The sequence below is a fragment of the Lactuca saligna genome, chromosome 2, assembly GCF_052625555.1.
Source record: "Lactuca saligna cultivar CGN05327 chromosome 2, ASM5262555v1, whole genome shotgun sequence".
Lineage (NCBI taxonomy): Eukaryota > Viridiplantae > Streptophyta > Magnoliopsida > Asterales > Asteraceae > Lactuca > Lactuca saligna.
Window position 1 is genome coordinate 79516187 of NC_136418.1, and position 22688 is coordinate 79538874.

Below are 22688 nucleotides of genomic sequence, written 5' to 3' on the forward strand. Positions count from 1 at the left end.
GAGCGGTGGGTGAGAGTGAACACCCATTAAGTTGCCATTTTATAGGCAACAACCTTATACCCACCTTATAGACCGGCTTCGTGAATGAGGCGTACTAGCGGTAAGACCGACTTTACTCTTATACATATAAATATTATTAACTTATAATATTATAAAGTATAAGGGTTGAATTTTAACTTTTAAAATTCTAAGGGCTAACTTGGAATTAAAGTATTCATAAGAGAAAACTTTACAAATTCCAAAACTTGAGGGCAAGTTTTGAAACTATTCAAAACTAATTAATTCCATAACTTATGTGTTTAAAGTAGTTTTAATCCAAAAACTCTTCAAGTTCCATAACTTGAGGACAAATTATGGAAGACTTTAAACTAATAAAGAATTAACTTTTTCTTTATTTTATAACTTATGAAATTAATTAAGGTTACATTATTTTTTTTTTTTATATTTATTTAATGAAGAGACTCTTGGTCCTCCATAACTTGAGGACAAATTATGGAGTCATAACTCCAATTAATTAGAACTAGACTCTTCATTTTTGTAACCTTTGCCAACTTTATGAGTTTTATGAGTCTTTAATGTGACTCTTCATGTAACTTGAGGATAAGTTACACAAACACATTTTATACTCAACTCTTAGATTAAAATGGATTGAAAACAACTATTTCATTCATCTTTTCTATTAATCTAAGCAACTCATAAGAACAAGATAATTCAAATCAAACTTTTTCATGTAATTAGTCTAACCTTTAAACTAATACAAAACATGAATCTATTGACAATTATCTTTGAAAATGGATTAGCATGAACATTACCACATTTAAAAACAAGTTTATAAGTTCAAAAACAACTTAGGGTAATGTTCCTAGTCCATTTCTAGCCAAAAACCTCGAAGATATGCTGTCTGGGGTCCAACTCGTCGAGTGCATGAACACAACTCGGCGAGTTGGATGCATTTTGCCTTGGACTCGTCGAGTCCCTTCATGGACTCGGCGAGTCAGCTGGGCTGACAGCATCAAAACTCGATTTTTCAGCTTCTATTGCAGGTATAACAAGAAAACAAGCCTAGGCTCTGATACCACTGTTGGGTTATGAGCATTCTAACACTCCTAAGTGTACATGCAACCCTAAATACCTTGGATCTATGTTTTCTCTATTATACATGCAAATATGAACATCCAAGGTATTATCCTAATCTAGCATACAAAATAATGGATATAACAAGATAGAATACATACCTCTTTGATAGTGCTTGTCTTCATGAAGCTTGAGTGCTTAGTGCCCCAAGTGTGACACCTCAAATGGTTCACACAACACCATAAGCACTTGGAATAACTTAGAGAGAAATTAGAACACTTCATGAAATCGTGTAGCCCTCATACATACACCTAGTGTTAGTCATAGTCACGATTTCTTGAGCCATGGGTTTCTTTTATATGGTGGCTATTAGGGTTACACCATGTAACTCATGACTTTACCCATTCCTTATGCTCCATGGGTTTTAACCTCCATGGAGTATCCATGGGTCACCCCATGGACTTAGTCCAACATAAGGAATCTTGGATCACAAGCCCACATATATAAGAATGAATGATTTACACAATCAACCCATATATTTAATTAGTCTTCTTTTGATCACTTAATTAATACTAGATTAATTCTTGATCAATACTAATTAAATAATCTCATTATTCTTATTATTAATATACTAGAACTTATAATATATTAAAAACCGTAAGTGTCTTATTTCTCTCATTATAGTCTATCCAAATGCATGATGCCATGCAACCCAAATGGACCATGCCGGGTCGGGTCAAGTCTTACCAATTATAGTTATGGACTTAGACATTAATCCAACTCCACCAACATCAAAGACTGAACTAGGTCCAGTTGCAAACATCTTTGTTACAGAAAGTCGTGTAGTAGCAGTAGTGATTGGTGGTGTAGGAAGACCACTCACCAAACTAGTAATTAGCTCGGATTGTCTTTCATCAAGTCTTCTCCTCTTAGATTGAGGATGCTCAGCCTGTAAAGGTATTACACTAACAAATGGTTCAGATGTAGGAGAAATAGACACATGAGGCGAACATCCCACAACTACCTCTATTGGAGTTGAAGTTGACACCATCTGCTCGGAAATTGGAGTAAAAGTTTCGCTCGTTTTTTGTTTTCTCAGTTAACGGTAAAACACTATCATCTACATTTTGAAAAATCGTGTCAAATATCTCGTTGGACACAACATTAGCACTACTAGCTAAAGAAGCTGCAATATCATCATTATCAAATCCTGTAAGATCAAAATCTTCAAATGAGTCTTGTCCATCATCACCGGTACCTACTTCCCTTTCATCCTGTCTTTCACTCGACTCATGTTCATGACTAGAGGTACTTTGATCTTTCTGAGCTTGTGAATCTTCATCATCTTCAGTCACGTCTATCACAAAGTTTGCTGGAGTCGAACCCTCAGTAGACGTTTTCTCAGAGGAAGTCGGTTCTGATGATTCATATGACACTGGCGTCTCATCCAATTCTGTAAACTTACCGAATTTATCCAATTGATAACGCCCTCGAAAGACAACTTTTCCTCTTCGGTTTTGCTTAATAAGTCCCATAGTGTGTGGACCCAACGATTTCATATCCAGGGTATCTCCTAACTTCCTAACCTCAGGAAACTGCATCTCGACAAACAATTGAATGAAGCGGGGATATTGGAGAAAAGTATCCCTTGTAGAAGCCCGAATGTTTATGACAAATTCCTCTAGGATGAACTTTGAGAAATTGAAATGAATTCCAAAGGCCAAGGATACCAATGCACCAGTTGTGCATTGAGAAATTTCATCATGCCCACTCCTTCTACCGGATATACAACTTACGAACACATGAGCCAGAAATCTCCAATATGGATGAAGCAGCTTTTTCAACGTTGGCGGGTAGGTTCCTTCATAACTCATACGTCGTAGTATTCTCTGAACATCCTCTATTCCAATTTCCGTCGGATAGTTCAGTTGATCATAAATCAGCAACGCATTTCGAACAAAACTTTCATCGATTACAATATCTCGTCCTTGCACCCTCACTGCGACTGTGAAATTTCCATCATTATCCAGCTGCGTCCTTGCCGTCGCCCAAAACTCACGAACTATGTTCTGATAGATCACCGGATTAACTGTCAAAGCTGATGCAATACAACATTCACGCAACCTGTGAATCATTGAAAGCATGTCGGAATGAACGACAGGTGGATCAGCAAGAACTATCGCCAGATTGTGCATGTCTGCAAACTTGAGATTTGCCATTTTCCTGCACTCAAACACAATTGTAAGAAACCTACACCAATGATAAAACTTATTTTGACAAACATATGACAATAAAATTTGATCAAAATAAAAATTATTTATTAGAGATGTATGTTTCTTAAAAATTAAACGTTTTGACAATTTTGGTTCTTGGGCCGTAAACTCTAGTTTACGGCCAGAAGAACTCCCTTAGGAAAATTTAGGTTCACGGTTTAAGCAAAAAAAACAATTGTTTCCCAGTCAAACAAACAATTTGAATCGACAAATGTTCTTGGACCGTAAACTCCAGTTTACGGCCTAGAAATTACTTCGAAAATACGATGCATAATTATCATTGAAATATTTCAAACCGTCCAGAAAAGTTACACTTGAATTCACGGGCCGTAAACTGGGAGTTTACGGCCTATGAATATCTACACCGAAAAAGGCCAAAAATTTGTCTTTCACTTTGAGACGACAAACGAGAAGCATATAGTCGTGAACACAACAAGAAGTCGCGTCATTACAAAACAATTTCGAATCCAAATCATCAAGTTTCAGAGTTTACGGCCTAAGCTTACGGCCGTAAACTCCTCAACTTGAGTTTATTTAATTTTAAGCCCAATGCGATGAGATTCCGTGAAACGAAATATATATTCGTGATCTACACGATGCTACCTTCACGATGATATACTTGTTTTTCCGAAAATCGAAGAAAAAAATTTCGACACCTTGAGAGCCTTTCGGGAGAGGTTTGCGGCCGGAAACTGATAAGTGGGGAGATTCCGGCCGTGAACTCCCCCTTTTTTTTTATTCTTTTACCTTTCCACCTTTCTTACCCTCCTGCCTGTGAGCTACCCAGTCTGTCTAATTTTTCGCCAATTAATAAAAATAAAACCTTTTGAGGATTAATTTAAAAGTTAAAATAAAATAAAAAAAACATACCATGAAGTTTTTTTTAAGTACTATATAAAAATAAAAAAATAAAAAAAACTTAACATAAAAATTAAATAAATAAAAATAAAATTAAGAATAAAATTAAAATTAAATTAAAAATAAAATAAAACATAAAAAAATAAAAGGTAACATTAAATAAAAACCATCGTCAAATAAATTAAGAATCATTTTTACTATCGTTTCTTTTGTGATGCTTGGATCAAAGATATTGAACGGCCTTATTCTACTTGTCGGTACCCTTATTTTCACATCCTCGTCTGACCGATTGCCAGTATTGTGGTCCACTTAAACGCGAAAGATTTGTGACATTTTGGACCTTTTACCAATGACATGATTCGGGCATATACCTAATTGTAAATTTTTGGTAATTATTATATCTCCTAAATTTTACATGAAATTTCCTTGTGACCATTTAATTGACTACGACCAGGGATATTGTTATCCACCTAAATTGAGCAGCGAGATCTACAGACAATCTATATGAGTTCAATTTTAGGTGTACTAGAACGTGTTTCCCGCTTCCTGATATGCCCCAGCCATCAAGAACTTCCAGAGTACTCCTTACACCGGGTGAGCAGACAATCATTCAGAGAGAGAAGGGATACAGAATTCTATTGCTAACTACTTTAGAGGAGTTGAGAAGAAGAAGGTTGCATATGCTGTGTACCAGGTCGGATTAGAAGTCGCGCAAAGGAGACAGCATATGGCTAACAGATAAGAAGTATTTCACACATTTATATATAGCCTACAGAGAAATAGAGTTGCATATGTTGCAATCCAGGTCGGATCTCTTCCAATCACGCAAAGGGTGCAACATATGACTAACAGACGGAAAGAAAGAAAATGATATTCTACAGACCTAATTTATCGGAATTTACCAGTCGCCCCATTCAACCGGAATTAAGGACAGAATCCGCACATCGAGGAAAAGTTAAGCCACGGTTCCAAGTACGGGTTCAATTAATGTGACGAGTAGATTCTCTTGTTTATCTCCCTGCTCAACCTATCCGAGCGTCGTGATGTCAGATTAAACGGATCTAACTAGGTCAAGTTTGTCGAGTCCTTACATTCATTAGGTTTAACTTTCCTAGTCAAGTCCCCCTCCTTTTTTTTTTAAATCTTTCGCGCCTACCAGCACATCGAGCGCAGAGCGTAGATGATTCAACGTAGGTACATTACGCCGATTCAGGTCGTCCTTTATCACTTATTAATATCATTTCCCATCACACTACTTACAACGAAGGCTGCTTTGAAATAACTCTAATTTAGATTATTTACTGAAATGACATTATTTTTGGATTTTTGTAATTTTTGTTGTTTTTGTATTTTCTTTCTCCCCCTAAATTTGTGCATAGTTAAGAATTGTAAACAAAAGACAAAAATATGCGCAAATTTAAACATACCGAACAAAAATTGAAGACAAACTTGGTAAAATGTTAAAATTAAAATAAAATAAAAATAAAATAAAAATAAAATAAAAAATAAAATAGAGAAGTAAATAAAAAATAAAAAACAAAAAAAAAAACAAACCAAGAAAAAGAAAATTGAAAAAAAATTTAATCCTCAAAACGTATCATTTTCAGAAATCCCACAAGCACATGAAAACGAGCTTTGTTAAAAGGTTTTGTGAACAAGTCAGCCACATTGTTATCAGTGTGGACTTGTTCGATTCGAATTAAAGATCGTTCATAACAGTCTCTGATAAAGTGAATTTTAATATCGATGTGCTTGGTTTTAGAGTGTTGGACTGGGTTCTTAGCAATTTGTATGGCAGCCTCATTATCACAATAGATAGGGGTTTCTGAGTAATTCAAACCGTAGTCCAACAGCTGATGTTGGATCCAAATAACTTGAGAACAACAAGCTGATGCTGCCACATATTCTGCCTCTGCAGTCGAAGTCGAGACAGTGTGCTGCTTCTTGCATTGCCATGAAACTAGTCTGTCACCTAGGTATTGACATCCTCCTGAAGTTGATTTCCTGTCAAGCTCACAACCTCCATAATTACTGTCAGTAAAAGCATAAAGATTAAATTCAGAATTCTTCGGATACCAAAGACCCAATTTAGGGCTTCCTTTGATGTACCGAAAAATTCTTTTAACAGCAATAAGATGAGAGAGTTTAGGATTAGCCTGAAAGCGAGCGCATTGACAAACTGCGAACATAATGTCTGGTCGACTTTCAGTAAGATACATTAGGGATCCGATCATCGATCGATAAAGAGTTTGGTCTACGGGTTCGCCTTCTGGATCTGGAGTCAGGAGAGGTCGTTCAGCCATCGGTGTTGAGGCAGATTTAGCATCATGAAGTGCGAACTTCTCAAGAATATCATCCATGTACTTGGCTTGATGAAGAAGGATGCCGGTTGAATTCTGTTTGACTTGAAGCCCCAAAAACATGGTCATTTCTCCCAAAGAACTCATTTCAAATCGTTTCTTCATTACACTTTCGAACTCCTTGCAAAGTTGTTGGCTTGTTGATCCAAAGATTATGTCGTCAACGTATATTTGAACAAGTATCTGGTCCTTGTCGACATGCTTTATAAATAATGTTTGATCGATAGTACCACGTGTATAGCCATGTTCGAGCAAGTGCTTTGTTAAAGTTGCATACCATGCTCTAGGAGCCTGATGCAGTCCATACAACGCTTTATCCAACTTGTAGACATGATTAGGAAACTTCGGGTCGACAAACCCTGGAGGTTGATCAACGTAGATTTCTTCCTTCACCTTGCCATACAAGAAGGCAGTCTTGACATCCATTTGAAAAACAGTGAAGTTCATATACGAAGCGTACGCCAAGAAGATACGAATGGCCTCTAGGCGAGCTACGGGAGCATAAACCTCAGTGTAGTCAAGACCCTCGACTTGTCGAAATCCGCGAACTACCAATCTGGCCTTGTTTCGCACAATGACCCCTGAATCGTCCTGCTTGTTACGATAAACCCATCGTGTGTCAAGAGACTTTTTGCCCTTTGGTAACTCAACTAACTTCCATACACCTAGTTTTTCAAATTGATGCAATTCTTCATGCATCGCATCCACCCAGCTAGGTTCATTTAGAGCCATTTCTACATTTTTGGGCTCAATTTGAGAAATGAAACAAGAATACAGACATGTATTCAAGTCTCCACTTTGACTTCTGGTTTTAACACCACTGTCTAGCTGGCCTATAACGTTCTCGAGCGGATGATCTCGTTGAATCCTAGAGGGAATTTCTTGGCTGATGTCATTGATGGAGACAGGTAGAGTGTGAATGTTAAGTCCTCCTTGATTTGCTTGTTGAGTAGAACTAGATGGTTCTGCAACATACTCATCTGCAATAAGGTCAGGAAAGAGTAATTCCATCAGGTTTGAAGAGACAGCGGAAGCATCGGTTAGAATGAACTCTTTCTCTAATAATGTGGAAGGTCTTGATTCAACATTCGAAGAATCAATGTGGTCTGATTGAGGATTAAAAGATGTTGCAGAAGAGTCCCCTTCAATTTCAGCAGACGGCTCCCCCTCAGATGAAGCAGAAGACTCCCCCTCAACTGGATCAGAAGATTCTCCTTTGTGCGAAACGGAGGAACCCCATTCAGTAAAAGCTTTAGATTTTTCTTTCAGTGAATTGGAGGTTTTAGATACAGGTTTGTATACTACTTCTTCGACTTCATCTTCAGAGATACTCTTCAAATGCGGATAAGTTCTTGAGACATCATTCGAGCAAGTGCTTTGTTAAAGTTGCATACCATGCTCTAGGAGCCTGATGCAGTCCATACAACGCTTTATCCAACTTGTAGACATGATTAGGAAACTTCGGGTCGACAAACCCTGGAGGTTGATCAACGTAGATTTCTTCCTTCACCTTGCCATACAAGAAGGCAGTCTTGACATCCATTTGAAAAACAGTGAAGTTCATATACGAAGCGTACGCCAAGAAGATACGAATGGCCTCTAGGCGAGCTACGGGAGCATAAACCTCAGTGTAGTCAAGACCCTCGACTTGTCGAAATCCGCGAACTACCAATCTGGCCTTGTTTCGCACAATGACCCCTGAATCGTCCTGCTTGTTACGATAAACCCATCGTGTGTCAAGAGACTTTTTGCCCTTTGGTAACTCAACTAACTTCCATACACCTAGTTTTTCAAATTGATGCAATTCTTCATGCATCGCATCCACCCAGCTAGGTTCATTTAGAGCCATTTCTACAATTTTGGGCTCAATTTGAGAAATGAAACAAGAATACAGACATGTATTCAAGTCTCCACTTTGACTTCTGGTTTTAACACCACTGTCTAGCTGGCCTATAACGTTCTCGAGCGGATGATCTCGTTGAATCCTAGAGGGAATTTCTTGGCTGATGTCATTGATGGAGACAGGTAGAGTGTGAATGTTAAGTCCTCCTTGATTTGCTTGTTGAGTAGAACTAGATGGTTCTGCAACATACTCATCTGCAATAAGGTCAGGAAAGAGTAATTCCATCAGGTTTGAAGAGACAGCGGAAGCATCGGTTGGAATGAACTCTTTCTCTAATAATGTGGAAGGACTTGATTCAACATTCGAAGAATCAATGTGGTCTGATTGAGGATTAAAAGATGTTGCAGAAGAGTCCCCTTCAATTTCAGCAGACGGCTCCCCCTCAGATGAAGCAGAAGACTCCCCCTCAACTGGATCAGAAGATTCTCCTTTGTGCGAAACGGAGGAACCCCATTCAGTAAAAGCTTTAGATTTTTCTTTCAGTGAATTGGAGGTTTTAGATACAGGTTTGTATACTACTTCTTCGACTTCATCTTCAGAGATACTCTTCAAATGCGGATCAGTTCTTGAGACATCATTTGAGCACATGTTTAAGGATTTGAAAAGTGACGTGTAATCAAATAACCAGTCCGGACCCACTCTCGCGTCTGTCTCATTCTCTTCCAACCAACGCACGTCATACGATTCCACAATCTGTTTGGTTTTCTTGTTGTAGACTCGATAAGCGGTACGTGCAGCATACCCAACAAGATAGCAGTCATCAGCTTTGGCATTAAACTTCGGATTGGCATCTAGGTGAAGAAGGGTGCAAGGACAACCAAAAACTTGAAAATGACTAACTGACGGTTTGTGACCATAGTAAATTTCATATGGAGTTTTCATTTGAGCTTTGTTGATGAGTACTCGATTTTGAACATAACAGGCAGTGTTTATTGCCTCTGCCCAAAAGAAAACAGGGAGCTTGGAGTCACACAACATCGTCCTTGCTGCATCCTTAACAGGCAGTGTTTATTGCCTCTCAGCAACACCATTTTTTTGAGGTGTGTGAGCGGAACTAAATTGATGTAAGATCCCCTTCTCAGAACAGAAGTAATTGAGAACTGAATTCTTGAATTCTGTACCATTATCGGTGCGAATAGCCTTCACCCTATTATTGGTCTGATTCTCAATAAGTATGATGAACCTCTTGATCAATTCAGCGACGCCAACTTTGTTGGATATAAAGAAAACCCACGTAAAACGAGAGAAATCATCAATGACAACTAGACAGTAAGAACTCCTATTGATGCTTAACACATTCACTGGGCCAAATTGGTCCATGTGAAGAAGTTGTAGAACCTGACTTATTGAGTTAACTTGCTTCGGTAAATGTGGCTTTTGATGATGCTTTCCTTGAGCAGAGGACACACATTTCTCAAATGTGATAAAGTCTTTGACAGGTAATCCTCGGACCATCTCATTCTTTGCAAGACGATTGAGATTTTTGGAATTGGCGTGACCTAATCTTCGGTGCCATAACATTGCGGTTTGCTCAGAGATCTTGGAGAACAAACAAGTAACCTGCTTTGGAAGATTGCTATTCATATCGATAATATAAGCATTTCCATCCCGTTTTGACTTTACGAGAATCCATTCTTCAGGGATGACAAGACCTGGCTTTAAAATCATGCATTCCTTGTCAGTAAAATGCGTAGAATAGCCTTTGTCACAGATTTGCGAAACACTTAGCAGGCTGTGTTTTAGCTCTGGAGCGAAATTCACATTTTCAAAACTCAAGACTCCATTTGATACCGTGCCCTTTTGTGTAATTTTTCCTCCATCTCCACCCATAAAAGAGACGTATCCCCCATTAAATGATTGAATGTTGTTCAATTGGGTGATGTCTCCTGTCATGTGCCGGGAACAGCCGCTGTCGACGAACCATGGTCTGACGACATTTCCCCGCAACTGCCCCTGCAAAATGGGTGGGTTTAATTAGATTTGGGCACCCAGGTCATGATCTTCCTGGGTGATCCCAATGCCTTTTCAGATTTATTGCACATAAGCTTCTCTGAGGATACAGATGATGTATTGGGAGTAGATTTGGGTTTCCATATATAGTTAGGTTTTTTTAAAAATTCAGTCAACTTTGTCATTTTATGTCTGACGATCTACTTAAAGCATGAGTTACTTCTACCAGAATTGGTTGAAGATCCATTATTGCTTTGGGAAGAGCTTGACCTTTGCAGATTGTTTAGGACAAGACGATTAAAAAACCTTTTATGATTGTGAAATATACCCCCTTTTCTTTTTCTTTTATCTACCCAATAATCATTTCGAGATCGACTCCTAGAGGAATTTCTATTTAATGATCTTCCTCTGAATTCGTTCTCTCCTCTTGGAAGATTATAACTCACAAACATTCGATTAAGACAATTTCTAGCAATATGACCCTTAGTGCCACAATTAAAACAAATCTGATAGTTATTGTTAGAACTTGTGCTGCATTTGTCGGATTTGTTTTCCCCACAAACACCCTTGCTTGTCTCACAAAAATATGCAGTATTATCAAGTTGTGAGACAAGTGAGGGTGCTTTATTTATTGAGGGTTGTGAGACTAATGGTATATTAATATTTTTATCACAGACGTTTAAATTGTCAACCAAAGTGTTCAAAGATTTATTAGATATATCAGAAACATTCAAAACTGTATCAGAAACATCAGCTACTGTATCAGAATAATTTAAAACACCACAAGAAAAATTGTCACTCAAAACATTTAACAAAGAATTGTCTTTATTTAAAATAAAAGCTTCAGGTTTGGACTCGATTTTGTTTTCAGAAACACATCCTTCAACTTTGTGCTTTGACTGATTCAAGGATTGATCTGCAGGAGAAGTAGAAATGTTAGTACTTTCAACATTAATAGATTCTCCCGAAACAAAACCAGAGGGCTTGCCATAAATCATAAATGATTCATTGGCAATCTCTTCTTTGGACAAAGGCTTGGGCTCGTATGAATGATTGAAGGGAGGAGGTACAAATTTATATCCTAGACCTTTTGATTGATTTCTTTTAAACTGCATACTTTGGTCTATCATATTTGCAACCACCTCACTTGAGAAATCATATTTTCTGACATCAAGTTTGGCGGTCTCAAGGTTTCCTTTCAATGATTCATCTTCAGCTACAAGCTCAGCATTTTGTTTGACTACATAATTGTAATTTTCACATTTGTTGCTGTAGTCTTCCTGGAGTCTCCTAAAGTGTTTAATTTTTTATTCTAGTTGAGCTTTAAGTGGTTTTTGTCCTTTTCGAAGTCGATACCCTTCATATCTAAGGTCTTCTACGTCTCTTATTAATTTATCATTGAGTTCACGAAGAATCCTAAGATTTTCTACTTCATTACCTAATGTCTCAATTTTATCCTGTAAAGTTTTCACATAATCTATACAAGCCTTAGAACATGATGGGAGACTTACCTTGTATGAGTTAGGTTCATGGGAGGAGGATACCATCAAGCCAAATTGAAGTTTCATCATGTTGTCTTCAGCTGCTGCAGTCCTTGCTTGAGCGTCATTCCTCACTTGTGCTAGATGAGAATTTCCTAGTCCAGACAAATTTAGAGCTTGTATTTGATCATCCCAGTCAAATGATTGTGCAACCATAGCATTTTCATTGTTTGCTTGACCACTGCTTCGATTATTCCCAACTGCAACCATTGTTCTGTCATTATTAACCCTCCTATCAGGGTGTGGGCAATCACGAGCAAAATGCCTTGGCTCGTGGCAATTAAAACATCGAAGCTTTCCTTTGTTGAATCCAACCTTCTTATCAGCACTCATTCCCCAATTGTTCTTCCTGTCTTTTTGGCAAACTGTTTTGCCCTAAATACAGCCATGGCAATTTGCCATGTGATGTCCATTTCCTCCACATCCTCTGGATGGATTTGATCGAGATCTGCAAATGAAAGTTGAGGAGGAAGTTCCCCAGCTACGAGAGCATTGTAGCAATTCACAAGTCCTGCTGCAAAGACAAGGTTTTCATCACCCTCCTTTCCCTTTGTTGAAGAGGCCACATTAGAGGATGAAGCATTTTGGATGGATGTAATTGGCTGTCCTTGAGGGTACGGAATGACCGGTGCAGAGGAAGATGAACCTTCAGAAGTATAGGAGAAAGAAGAGAGAGCATTATTAGATGAAATGCCAAGATTGGCAGATGAGTATGAGTTCACATGATTGATCTCTCGCTGTTTGTCATCAATATCACACGCTTTGATGACAGCCATCACTTCAGCTAGGGAAAGTCGACTAAGATCCTTAGTCTTCTTGATTACTGCTACATTCATGTCCCAAGATTTTGGGAGAGCATTTAGTAGTTTCTTGTTAATCTCTGACTTCGTATAGAAAATCCCTGCCACAGTCATCTCAGTGTTGAGAGTGGTAAATCTCTGCAGTTGGGCTTCGAGAGTCTCTCCAGGAACATAATTAAACATATTGAAGCGTTGTCTCAGCATATCTTGGCGACTTTCCTGCATGTCTTCATTTCCCTCATATACTTCAATGAGAGCTTCCCACAGAGCTTTGGCAGAAGTATACTCTCTGAATCCTTAAGCAATGTCTGGAGATAAAGCCATAGTCAAAATGGCCAAAGCCTTTTCTTGTTCTTCTACCCTTTCAAAGTCTTCATCAGTGTAGTTTTCAATTTCCTTGTCGACTAACTTTCCCCCAAGTATAGTGGTGATTCTGACTGGAACCTTTAAGACACATTTCCAAATCTTAAAGTCTTTCATCTTTATATACTTCTCAATTCTATATTTCCACTCGGGGAAACCATCAGCTGTCATAAGTCTTGGAATTCGCGTGGTTGTACCCATCACAGCATCAAGCTCTTGGTATTGAGTTGAATTTTGTGTATCCATTTTTATTTAAAATTTATAAAAAATTTAAGGCTGTAAAAATGTTGATTTTGTCGTGAAAATTCAGGCAGAAAATACTAGGCCGTAAACTCCCGGCCGTAAGCTGGAGTTTACGGTCAAAAGTTATCTTGTTTTAGCAATTAACAATTAACTCAATAATTAATTTCAATTTTATAAAATCAATCAACGTAGCCGTAAACCCTTAAGCCGTAAGTTCTCTACCGTAAACTTAGGCCGTAAACTTGAGTTTACGGTCCAAGAAAATTTATTGATTTAAACTCCGGAAAAATAATGATGCAAATTTCGATTAACGGAAAGTCAATTTCTGTGAGAAATTTCAGTTTACGGTCAATGAAATTCAAATAAAATATTCAGTTTAAATTTTAAAACACAACTCAATTAAATCTCAGAACTAAGGTGTGAATGCGAAGGCTTGGAGACTAAAAAGAACTATCGATTTCGAAGAGTGCAGATGAGGCCGTAAGAGGAGTTTACGGCCGTAAACTCAGGCCGTAAACTTCTAGAAACCTTGATTTCCACTGAAATAAATCTCTCTAGACTGCAGTAGATGTTGATTTGGTTGAAAACGCAACTGTTGAAAGCCTTTGACACTGGTCTCGCTCTGATACCAATTGTAAGTCCCTAATCTGCCTGTGTATCAGTCAAATCCGTTTGATGGTGTGGAATCCCAATCAAACGGATGATATCAGATAAAATATATAAGAAGAATGAGAAGAAGAAAAAAATGAATCTCGATTGTATTAATGATATGAATTAAAATCCGGATACACGAGATTCACACACACATAAAGCTCCCGTTTCTCTCTGGCCGTAAACTACTAGTGTTCATCAATGTCTACTCCTCACCCTAACACCTATATTTATACTTGGAGAATATGGGCTTGGTGGACATGGGCCGTAAATGGGTTTACGGTCGTAAGGTGTTTACAGCCGTAAACTCAACCGTAAACATGACCGTAAACTCCATAAATATTACAGAAAAATATAATGGCCCAGAAAAGTAAAGTATAAACCATATTTTGACCCAACAATCTCCCCCTTGGTTTATAGCTTTCTTAATGACCCAACAAGCTCCCCCTAAAAAGTAGCTGACTTTCTTGATAATCTTCATTGGGAACTTGGCTTCAGCATTAAGCTTCAAATTCTTCACAGCATCAGGATGAACATATGAATCTTCCATGAATGACTTCATCTTGAGCAATTGGGCTTTTCTTCAGAGTTTGGCATTGATCGCACATTGAGTAAGGAGGCTTGACGTACTGATTCTTGAAAGATGGCGCTTTCAGCTTGAGAATCTTCAGAGAGAACATCAGAGAGAACAAATCTTCTGGATCACTTCAGCAGGTACAACAATAGCAGCAGACCGATTGAGGAGGCTTCAATGCAATCCGTCACATATTCTTCAATTGCAGCTTCACCTTGCTTCTGGTGTTGAAGGATTGAATGTTGAAAGAATGATCTTCATTTCTTGCTCCTTCGAATGAGAATTCTTCGATGCTCACGGACGAAGTTTTTGCTCATAAATCTTCAACACAAACTCCATGAGTCTTATCTATACCTGAAATCACTTTTCAAGACAAAACAAAACTAAAAGAAAACTTAGCACACAAATTAAAACAGAAAGAAAAATATTTTTTGGATTTTTTTTTTAATTTTTCTGATTTTTTTATTATTTTTAATTTTTAATTCTCCCCTAATATTTAAATTAGAAGAAACTATAATAAATTTAACAAAAATAAAATGATATCTAACTTTAAGAGAGATTTGGGATCAAAGTTTTTTTTAGACAACCTTTATCCACTTGTCGGTACCTTCCATATTCACATCTTTGTCTGGTCGATCATCGGTATTGTTGTCCACATAAAAACCTAAAATTTATATCTGATCCTAATTTCTTAGATACTATATCTTAAGGTCCATTCATCTGACGACGACCAGGAATATTGTTGTCCACCTAAATTGAGCAGCGAGATCTATAGACAATCTGTATGTGTTCAATTTTAAGTGTACTGGAACGTGTTTCCCGCTTCCTGATATGCCCCAGCCATCAAGAACTTCTAGAGTACTCCTTACACCGGGTGAGCAGACAACCATTCAAAGAGAGAAGAGATTCAGAATTCTATTGCTAACTACTTCAGAGGGGTTGAGAAGAAGAAGGTTGCATATGCTGTGTACCAGGTCGGATTAGAAGTCGCGCAAAGGAGACAGCATATGGCTAACAGATAAGAAGTATTTCACACATTTATATATAGCCTACAGAGAAATAGAGTTGCATATGTTGTGTACCAGGTCGGATTGGAAGTCACGCAAAGGAGACAACATATGACTAACAGACAGAAAGAAAGAAAATGATATTCTACAGACCTAATTTATCGGAATTTACCAGTCGCCCCATCTAACCGGAATTAAGGACAGAATCCGCATATCGAGGAAAAGTTAAACCACGGTTCCAAGTACGGGTTCATTTAATGTGACGAGTAGATTCCCATATATATCTCCCTGCTCAACCTATCCGAGCGTCGTATTGTCATGCTGAACGGATCTAACTAGGTCAAGATTTGTCAAGTCCATAAATTTCCTAAGTTCAACTCTCCCTAGTCAAGTCCATTTTAAATTTTTTTCGTGCATACCGACGCATCAAGTCAGAGCATAGACCCTTCAACTTCGGGTACGTTACGCAGACTCAGGTTGCCTGTTATCACTTGATAATATCACTTCCCAAAACATCACCCTCAAACACATTTCATAACCAACATTATTGTTTTTTAATTTTCTGATTTTCTAATGTTTTTGGATTTTTTTTTAATTTTTTTTTAATTTTTGTTTTTTTTTATTTCTCCCCCTAAATTTGTGCATAGGAGAAAACGAAAGTAAATGCGCAAATTTAAACTATCGTAAAACAAAAATTAGTGTTTAAAACGAATCAGGTTAAGAAAAACTTAGGAGTATAGAGAAGAAAACGCAAACCGTAAGTCACCGATTGAATTTGCATCCAGAAGGTCCAAGAATAGCATGCGTAATCTCAGAACATATCCGAAAATTCTTCATGTCATTAAGCACTAACCCCATGTGATCCCTTCTTTTCTTCCATTCCCGCAAAGGACACATTCTCCCAAACAATGTTCTGAGTGTTGTACAGTTGAGAGATGTCTCCTATCATGTGCCTGGAACAGCCACTACCAACAAACCGAAGTATGATGATATGCCTCCATGGCTGCTCCGACACAGAGCGGGATCAGTTGGTCTTTGGAACCCAGTCCATTTTGAAACTGGGTCGACCTTTGTCATCCACGCACGATACTCTCTCCCATGACATATCCTGTTTATCAGAAACAGAAGATGTAGAAACGTTAGAAGCATTAGGAGATTTGGGAGAGTGAGCCTTTGGAACCCTTTTGTAGTTGGATTTAACCCATTTCTTTTTCGATCTGATGGGTGCCTCGACACTTGATTTAGCACTTGAAGCCGACTGCCGAGATGACTTTGACCTAACCGGTCTTTGTTTCACTGGAGCATCTCTTAAACTAGACTTCTGGGTCAACATTACCTTCTTGTTCTTGGGAGTTGGATGCTTGACCTTGGGAGTTGGATGCTTGGCCTTGGGAGTTGAATTCTTGGCCTTCTGCGCATTCCAGTCATCATGGTCTAAACGTGACCTTGAGGGGTTTCTTTTGGAGTATCTCCCTCTTGGCGCGTTCTGCCAGCCTTGCGCATAGTAAGGAACGTATGCGTGATTTGGACAATTTTGGGCAATGTGTCCAGGTGTTCCACAGTGAAAACAAGTCTTTTTCTTCACTGTGAAGTTATCTCTTCCAGCCCCTGGTGGCGTATCCTTGCCTTGTCTCTTGTTGTTCCCACATGTACACGTGCCACAAGAACTCTGTTGCGTTGGAATTGGTGGCCTGTATTTACCCACGGCAGGTTTATCAGAAGCAGCTGAGTTCGAAGCAACAGACTCAGAGCTCAAAGAGACGTTTGTTTTTTCAATAGTGTTCTCCTTGTTCTCATCTTCTGCTACTTTACCTGCACATGTAACAGAAGCATCAGTATTTTCAACATTAATAACCCCTCCTGACACAAATCCAACTGGTTTTCCGTATTTAAGATGTGCCTCCCTGTCAATTTCTTCTTGTTTCATAGGGATGGATGTGTAGTTATGATTGTAAGGAGGAGGTACACTATCTTACGGTTCCTAGTCGAGTCTTTAAATAGCGAGTTGTGTTAGTCTTTAGTTGTTGTTGTTGTTGTTGGCGGTTCGGAAAGTCGTTTTTTTTTAACGTCAAGTTTTCACGATTTTTTTCGGATTTTTTTGTGTATATCTTTTTGTCGCGGGGGAGCATAGTAAATTTTTATCCATTCAAGATCATTCTCATGACCATTTGAAGGCTTTATAATCATGTTTTTGATTATAAATCGGGGGAGAATTTGGTATGGCCATTCGAAATTGGATTTGTGACTTTTCAAAGTTGAAGATTTTTGATAAAGCTTGTGGGAGAATTATGAAGGTAGCTTTTACAACAGAAGTTCTTCATCGAGCTTTACTAAGGTTTTTATAGAGAAGTATCCTTTACAGCAGAAGTTTTTCATCGAGCTCTGCTAAGGACTTGTTATATCTCCGACTTCTTGTATTTTCTCGATCAAGTGGCGTTACGAATCTTAAAGTTTGGGTTGTTACATGATATTTTTTGATGGCTTATATCATTAGCTTATTTGAAGATCGTTGTGACTTGGAGGGGGAGCTCTGATACCAATTGTAAAGTCCCGAAAATTGATCTACCAACGATCAAAGACAATAACAGTTGCAAACACGAATTAATAAATCAATAAAGAACAAAATACCAAGCTTGCATACGCTTTAATACTGCAAAACGTCTGATACAACTTGGAAATATACGAAAGCATCAACAACAACTAAAGACTGACACAACTCGCTATTTAAAGACTCGACTAGGAACCGTAAGGTGTTTACGGCCGTAAACAGTTTACGGCCGTAAACCCACTTTGCTCATAAACACCGTAAACCCAAAACAAAACACGAATAACTACATTTCTACTGCTATCTATGACTATGCCTAGACCAAACCATTTTACAGGGTCTAAGTCCATAACTATTTCTGGTATGTACTTGACCCGACCCGGCATGGTCCATTTGGGTTTCATGGCACCATGCAATTGGATAGACTAAATGAGAGAAATAACACTTGGAGAATATTAATATATTATACGTTCTAATATATTAATAATATTATTTGATTAGTTTGATCAATAGTTAATTTAGAATTAATTAAGTGGTCAAAAGAGAACTAATTAAATATATTGGTTGATTATGTAAATCATCCATATCTTGTATAGTGGGATAAGAGGCTCCATGGATTATCAAGTTGGGTTCTACCCATAGGATGCTCCATGGATGCTCCATGGGAGTTACAAACCCATGGGTCATGGAAATGAAGAGTCATGACACATTAGGGTTTACATGGTGTAACCCTAGATGTGTCAACACTATATAAGAATCATATTCTTCACCAAAATCGGCTACACTAAGAAAACAAGAGGGCTTGGCCGATTTCAAGAAGTGTGTGTTCTCTTATAAATTTTTCCAAGAGCATTTGGTGTTGTGTGAAGCATTTGAGACATCACACTTGGGGCGTTAGGCTCACAAGGTTTCAAGGAACACAAGCAACACAAAGGTAAGTTATTCTATCCTTCATTCAAGTTAAAATTGTTCCCCATGTATGCTAGATAGGAATATAGCCTTGGAATTCAACTTTGCATGATAATTAGACAAACATAGATCCAAGGTTATTAGGGTTGCATGTACACTTAGGAAGTGTTAGAATGCTCAAAACCCATCAGTGGTATCAGGGCCTAGGCTTGTTTTGCTTTTTATTTGTGCTTAAAAGTTGAAAAAAGTCGAAAATCTTGCTGTCTACGAATGGACTCGTCGAGTCCATGAGAGGGACTCATCGAGTTCACGTGTATCTTCAACCAACTCGGCGAGTAAGTTCATGCACTCGGCGAGTACGGTCGACTGGTTGCAGAATTTTGACTTTAGTTGCTGGAAATGAATTAGAAACATTACCCTAAACTTTTTGGTACTTGGAAAACTTGTTTTAGATGGTGTAATGTCCTTGATAATTCATTTACAACAACTAGTTATCAAAATTACAAAGTTTTAAGTGTAATTTTTGATTTATGAATAAGTTCATATTCATGTTCTTGTTCTTATGATGTTTTAGATGATCATAGGAATTATTTGTAACCTATGTGGTAGATTAATTCTTGATCATAATGTGTTTTAATGGAGTCCATAACTTGTCCTCAGGTTATGGAAAACCAAGAGTCACACTTGAATTAAAACCATTAAAAACAAACACAAGAGTTAGAAAAATAAAGAGTCTTCATTTTATTACTCTATTAAACTCATAAGTTACAAGAAATGAAAAGTTTTGAAAGTTACAAAACTTGCCCTCAAGTTTTGGAACAAGTAAACTTAAGTTAAAACTTTAGTTCCAACCCCTAGAATTTTAAAAGTTAAAATTCAACCCTTATACTTATGTTATGATTATTTAATAATTATATATATGTATAAGAACAAAGTCGTCTTACCACTAGTACGCCTCATTCATGAAGCCGGTCTATAAGGTGGGTATAAGGTTGTTTCCTATAAAATGGTGACTTAATAGGTGTCTACTCCCACCCACCGCTTGCTTGACTGGTGGAGGGTCGTTAGCCGAACGGTTAAGACAAGGACTTATAAATTCTCATTCAAAGTATGATGAATATAATAAAGTAACTAAATGTTTTATTAAATTCCCAATCTTAGTTACTTTAGGAAAATGTGAATAAGGTGCTAGTCCATGAAATTACACTTTACACTTTGTCTTAGTCGTTGGTGGAGCGTGTGTGGTTAACCAGCACACTAACTTGGACTTAACAAGGTAGGTAAAGGGTGACTTAAGGTTTATTATAGTATCGGTGGAGCGTGTGTCGTTTACCGGCACATCGATTGAGTGATAAACTTTAAGGGTACCAAGTGATTTGCATGGTTACTTCACACCTCGTTTTGTGATCCTCGGTATCCCAATCACAAAACTTGGAGGGCACACTCGAGATTGAAACATGCCTTTGAAAAGATCATTGAATCTCAAAGAATCTAGGAATTTCTAAGAACCAATCATAAAACCTAATATCTAATATTTCGGTTTTCATGGTGGAAATTGGTGAATCGTCGTTCACCTACCTTTCAAATATGTTATAGCTTGGATTACAGCATACCTCTTCTAAGTTATAATATGTTGTGATTGGATCCTAGCCTTAATATTACATTTGGGTGTTTTATTAAGGACTCTCATAGATCTATACTAAACTTGTTCTCTTCTTTCAGATGTCTTCAAACAATGCTGCTTCTGGCTCGAATCCTAATGGCTCCTTTACTCTTATGAGTTTGTGTGGGAAAGTTACCTTTGATGGATCCAACTTCAATGAGTGGATCAGAAACATCAGGATGATAACCCACTACGAGGACAAAGAATATGTCCTTGACAAGGAGCTTAAGGAAATTGATGAGTCCACTGCATCATGTTGGCCACAATGACAGCTGAACTCCAAAAGTCTTATGAAGATTTCTACCCTTATGAAATGCACCAAGATTTGATGGAAAGATACCATCAAAGTGCACGACAAGAGAGGTATGAAATCATCTGCTCCATGATAACAACCATGATGAAGGACGGAGATTCCGTCACAAGCCACATGCAGAAAATGCAAAGGTATGTGGATCGTTTGCTGAAGCTTAATGTGAACTTCCCTGAGGAGCTTGCAATAGATATAATTTTGCGCTCCTTACCATCGTGCTATGATCAATTCCGCATGACATATCACATGAACAAGGAAGAGGTCACCCTCAGCAAACTTCAGGGACTTCTCAAGACTGCAGAGACAGGTCTTAAGATGTCGGTTGCTATCACTCATACTCCAAACTCAACTCCGGTTTTGGCAATCGGGAAAAGTCAAGGGAGGAAGAGAAAGAGATCTTCGAAGGGTACCAAGGCTCGGACCCTTGATGGCTCTTCTTCAAGTGGAACCAAGAAAGGTTTCATTACTCCTTCTTCTGACCCAAAAGAGGCTGAATACTTCTATTACCATGAAAAGGCTCATTGGAAGCGGAACTGCCCAAAATACCAGCAGGATGTGAAGGATGGGAAAGTCAAACCCAACCATGCAAGTATTTACACTATCATTTCTAATAACTCACCCCATTCTAAATCTTGGGTCCTTGATACCGGTTGTGGTATTCATATTTACTGTGACTTGCAGGGACTAAGAAGAAGTGAGGATGTGGAGCAAGGAAGAATAAACTTGATCATGGGGAATAGGAAAGCTTCACCTGTCACCAAGATTGGAGTTTATACTTTATCGCTAAGTAGTGGGTTTAGTTTAGATTTGAATAAATGTTGTTACTCGCCAGGAATGGCAAGAAATATTATTTCCTTTCATGCTTTGTAGAAACAAGGGCTTACCTTTTCGTTTAATAATGAAGTTGGTTCTATTGATGCTTTCTTTAATAATGTTCTTTATTTTAAAGCATTACCTTGTGATGGTGTGTATGAAGCTGTGTCTGTTGTAAATAACTTAGGAAATAATGTTTTGTGTATTGATTCTACTACTAATAATAACTTGGATAAAGAATCATTATGGCATTGTCGTCTTGGACATACAAGCAAGAAATGCATAGGCGAACTCCAAAAGGATGGAGTCTTCGAGTCATTTGACCTAAAGTCAGATGATAGTTGCGAATCATGCTTACTTGGAAAAATGACAAAGTCACCCTTCACAGGCTCGTGTGAAAGGGGTGAAGGTTTGTTGGACCTTATACACACGGATGTGTGTGGGCCATTCAAACATGCCACAAGGGATGCTAATCGTTATTATTTGACTTTTACTGATGATTACAGTAGATATGGATATGTCTACTTAATCAAGCATATGTCAGAGACTTTCGAGAAGTTTAAGGAATTTAAATAGGAAGTCGAGAATCAATTGGGCAGGAACATTAAGATGCTTCGATCCGATCGAGGTGGTGTGTATCTTAGTTCAGAGTTCCTCGACTATCTAAGGGAATGTGGGATTGTCTCACAATTGACACCTCCCAGGACACCGCAGTTGAATGGTGTGGCTGAGCGGCGTAATCGAACCTTGTTAGACATGGTTCGTTCCATGATGAGTCGAGCTTCGCTACCAATCTCATTCTGGGGGTATGCCTTAGAGACTGCCGCCCATATTCTTAATCTAGTCCCTAC